The following is a 4,795-nucleotide window of genomic DNA, read 5'->3' as shown; positions in this document are numbered from 1 at the left end:
TGAAACATGCACGGCTTTGGAAGAATGTTATCTTATGAGCAATATCCCGAAGAGAAATCTCGCCTCTGGTTGTCATCTTTTACAAAAAAATTGATCAAACTTCATGGAGGACTACTCGACGTAACTACAAACATATACCTCAAATGGTGTGCATATCATCCAGATTCCGAGTGCTGCACCTTCCTTCATGGGAGTTTGAATGATCCGAAGTCCTCTGAAGATACACTGTTATACTTGTATGCCATTTGAAACATGTTGAAGTCGGCTGATCTACACGAAAGTATCCTTACACCGGTCATTTGTCATAAACATGTACGTTGTAACGATGGCGTGACGCTGTTTAATTCTCCATGAAGTTTCCATCGATCGCCCCAAAGAAGACGAGAAATGGACATTTTTGGATATATCAGCAGATTTCCGCGCAATCTAAGTAAAAACAACCCCCCCAAAAAACAAAAAACTAGACCCTGTGAGCAGGGCAACTGGGATACCTGGATGGTACTGGATCCTTGGAATCAAGTGTAGTCATACCACGGGTGTCGGACTAGTATACTGAAATAGTGAGCTCAAATCTGGCTAAGGGCATACACCTATTTCAAAACATAGGCATGCTATGCATGCATGAGTTATTTTTTGTAGGGTGGGTGGATTACTTAAACATTGTAAGTGGTCTACATTCTTACATAAGGAAAGAAGAGTATTAACGCGGAAAAGAACGAAAATGTCGAATTACCTCACACACAGGTATTTTGTGGTAGATTATGTGTGTTGTGCGAATAAATGTAACACAAAATTAACTGGTGCCACGGATACCAGTTAGTAAAAAATGCAGACTGCATGCAGAACTTTGTTATGATTTTTTCTTTATCAAGACATGGAAGGAAACATTGATTGACTCGATAGCACTGCGGCAGTGATAAGTCTCTCCTCGTCATATCTTATGCAAATTTTCTAACAGTTTTCTGACAGTTTTCAGATGATTTGAAATATCTTAGTTCCTGTCACAAGGAAATGCTAACTGCCCGAATCTGCTGTTTGTAAGGAGATGCCTATGTTGTTCAAATTGCTATTGTTGCAACTGGGTTTTACATGTAGTACTGCCGCTGACAAGTTACGATTTATACCCTTAGATTCTCAGTGTTTATGAGCGTTCAATCAAGGTTTTTTTCTTTTTTGTTGTTTTTACTTCAGATTTAGCGGAAATCTTCTGACATATATGAAAAATATCCATTTCGTGTCTTCTTTGTAGCGACCGATGGAACTTCATGGAGAAATACAGCGTTATTAAAATTAAAATTCCGCGAGTGTGACATAATTAATTTAAAAGAAAATATCAAAGCAGGTTACAGAAATGGTTCACGAATTGTAAACTGATAATGTGTTAACAAAACTCCCAAAAATTATGGTGCCGATAAGAATTTATCGTTCATAATCACTTATGAAATTCCGAGATTGTACCTCAATGAATTTTTTTTTCTTTTTGCTGTTCAGAAGCTGCTGGGCCAGCCTCTTTTCCCTAGATTCCTCACTTCCATTTACCCTTCTTCATTTCTCATATTCATGTCTTGCAATCAATTCTTTTTCTTTTTCTTCTGGCGTTTCAGTTAAAGACTTTTGCTTCCTTTTCATATGTTGTGTTTGGTTTCTTTTATTTCTGAAAGGCAAATGTTCAATTTTTGGACTCTCGTGAACATTTTGCAAATCAAGTTCATTATCTCTGACAAAGACACCTTTAATTTCAAAAGGAACAAACCCTATTTGTAAGCAGGAAATGTTCAAATATGATACAAGGTTTTCGATTCCTTCAATGGTAAGCAAAGTACATTCATTAAGTGAGTGGGGCATCCCATGCAAATCCCTGCAATGAGCATCAAAAATCTTAAAGCTTTGTTCTGAATTCTTAATCACTGCAACAGTATTTATTCCAATCGCTAACAAACAACAATTGTAGTTAAGTTGACAATTTGAAAACACTTCTGTCAGAGAATTTTGAAGAGACATGTATGGCCCATTATTTGATGTCATGAACAAACTTCCTGTTAATGACCCACTATATTCTAATGTGTATACATTATTGTAAATTAAAACAATGCATGAAACATCAGTTAAAAGCAAGTAATCATTTGTCTGGACAGAACATCTAATAGAAGTATACACATTATTTCCAATGGTAAGAATATTATTCAAAATGGAAGAAGTCCACAAATTGATATCTTCTATGTGATGATAAATAATAGCAGTAAGTGACATTGCTACACATTGCTTACCAACATTTTCACCAAAGAGAGCTTCATTTCCTTGACTGTGGTCAGCACATATTGTTCTTGTTGGATCGATGACATCAAATATTGTAGGGCCTGGATTTTCCTCTACATCATTTGCCTGCCTTATAAGTAATGGAATATAGGCATTGTAGGAAATCATTTGTGAAAACCAAAACATCACATCATTCCACATTTTGTGTTGTCCAACAACTTGTTTCAAAACTGGCAAGTAAAATAGAACATCACAAACATTAAACTCCAACAATGATCATTAAAACGTGATAAGATATCCTTGGTTTTCACGAAATTGTCATGAGAGCCAATACTTGACCGGTATTGTTCAATCGAGATTCCCATACTTACTTTTTCGTTTTGAGATATGCCTCCGTGAATTCTCAACAGTGCAAGGAGAAAGCAACTGCAAATTATTTCACTTCCTGGCAATTTCAGGTGGCTTCAGACACTTTAAAACACTTTCAAACACTTTCAGACACTCAGTGGTGCAACCCGCACCGATAGATCAAGCCGATAGTTGTTGGCTTGTGAGAGTGCAATAACTCCTTTCAGTGTGGTACAACCCGTTTTCTACCAACGGCCGCCAGAAAAAAGTTATTTCCCAAAAAGACGCTTCAAACAGTCCACGAAGGCTTTAAAATATCACAGATGCATCGATTAACGTTCCATTTAGCTCAAAGGCCCATTTCCAACCTTGATGCAACGCGGTCGTTTGTTTTTGTTTTGAACCACCGCTTTTGTTTAAATAGCGCCTCTGATTGGTCAGCTATTTTTACCTTGTCACGTTGTCTCAAAATACCTTCTGCGTTTTCTCCGATGATAATAAAGAGCTTGTCAAAATAACTTGGTTAAAACAATTCTGTACGTTTTAATCCGGCATTGAATCAGATGAATCCATTTACTTTGTAGATTCCGAGGCAGTAAACGCTTATGGATCGGTTGTTGCTAAAAAGGAACACGAAAATCCTTGCGAGTATTTCGAAGAGGGTGAAAATGTTGATCCACCACGTTTTCATCCATTCATCAAATTTGCCATCCTTGTTAAATAGGACCAAGGGTCAATTGAAGTTTCCTGCCCATAGAGAGGAGCTTGCGCTCGAAAGAGTGGTCAAGGTTGTTGTCAATGCAAAGCAGCAAATAAGAATTGTAACGCAAACTGTCAGTGTCGCTGACGTTCCTGCAGTGAAGTGACTAAATTTAAAATAATTAAACGTCCGGCAGTCCGATATTTTTCACATTCCTCATTGAAATCCAAAAAATATTTATACGAAATGTTCTACCTTTATTTACAATCCTCAAGCGCTTCCAGTCAGCCTAAAATTTCGAACTTGATGTTTTTTCGCTAACCCTGTAAACAGAGTACGAAGCCATCCAAACGCTTGACACTTAACTGTTCAATGACACGGCTGGACACGGTCCCCAAAGAACTCCATATTTCTCTCTGAAATATACCAATTTTTCGTTGGAAAATATTCTACCTTCATTTTACCTTCAAGCTCTTCTAGAAAGTGAAAAAATTCCGACGTTGTCCGTTTCGCTGACCTTGTTCACAAAGTGCGGAGAGATCCAAGCGTGACACTAAGAAAATTTTCACTGGACACGGTCTTCGAATAACTAAACGTCCAGTAGTCTGATATTTTTCCATATTTCTCTTTGAAAAATATTTTATCTTCATTTAGAATCCTCAAGCGCTTCTAGAAAGCTTAAAAAATTTTTCTTTGGATTCTTTCGGACAAAATTCAAAATACTGTAAGGGAACTGTAAAATGACGAACGGCGAATGTATTTACCGTAAAACAGTTGACTATATGTCCAGGATGGCTCTTGAGAAAGACGCTTTTAGAACGTTTTCGGTGATTTGGGAATTTCGTGTTACAGGAAATTGGATCGCGGCGCGCGTTGCATCAAGGTTGGAAATGAGCCCTCAACTGAGATACTCAAACCGAGATTACCCTCATAGATTTTGTTTGTCTCATGTCAATAATCATTAACCACGTATACATAGTGTGGTATGCCTGTGTTCGGACGCTCTACCAAAGAGCTATGGGAGATTCGTGGCAGGCTATAGTGGACCTCGATGAATGTGCTTTTTGACTTGATTCTCTCTGAAGAGGAGGGAACAAGCAGCAAACACAAGCATACATTCCGAATTAAAAATAGCACAACTTTTTGTATTGCTTGTAAGACCAAAGTTAGTTAAAAAATTCATCGAGAACAAAACTTTATTCTTTAACCCCTTAAGATCAAATTAGAAATTCTCCCCTATAGCCTCTTAAATCAGTTGAGAGAACTTGGCGTTTCATCAATTGAATACTTCGTCTGAAAAGCTTGGTCCTTTTCCGTATCTGTTTATCGGATATTACAGATGCATTGAAATTGTAATGCATGAGAAATTACAAGTTAATTTTCAAGAATTGAAGCGAATATATCTGATAAATATATAAAAAAAAAAAAAAAAATACTGTCCATGTTATTTGCGTCCGCTGCAGCACTAAAGAGGAAAAGCATGCAGACTGA

The 4,795-nt window shown here is 37.3% G+C and overlaps 1 long non-coding RNA gene across 1 annotated transcript; it reads right to left on the bottom strand.

Moving 5' to 3' along the window:
* Positions 1-1,363: 1,363 nt before the first annotated feature.
* Positions 1,364-4,093, bottom strand: LOC136277278 (uncharacterized). The gene is made up of 3 exons (XR_010715831.1): positions 2,628-4,093; positions 2,268-2,486; positions 1,364-1,654 (listed from the first exon to the last, which is right to left on the bottom strand). It is a non-coding gene; the product is annotated as an uncharacterized lncRNA (long non-coding RNA).
* Positions 4,094-4,795: the final 702 nt, after the last annotated feature.

The sequence above is a fragment of the Pocillopora verrucosa genome, chromosome 12 (genome assembly GCF_036669915.1).
Source record: "Pocillopora verrucosa isolate sample1 chromosome 12, ASM3666991v2, whole genome shotgun sequence".
Taxonomy (NCBI): Eukaryota; Metazoa; Cnidaria; class Anthozoa; order Scleractinia; family Pocilloporidae; genus Pocillopora; species Pocillopora verrucosa.
This window is presented reverse-complemented; position numbering and strand designations above follow the sequence as displayed.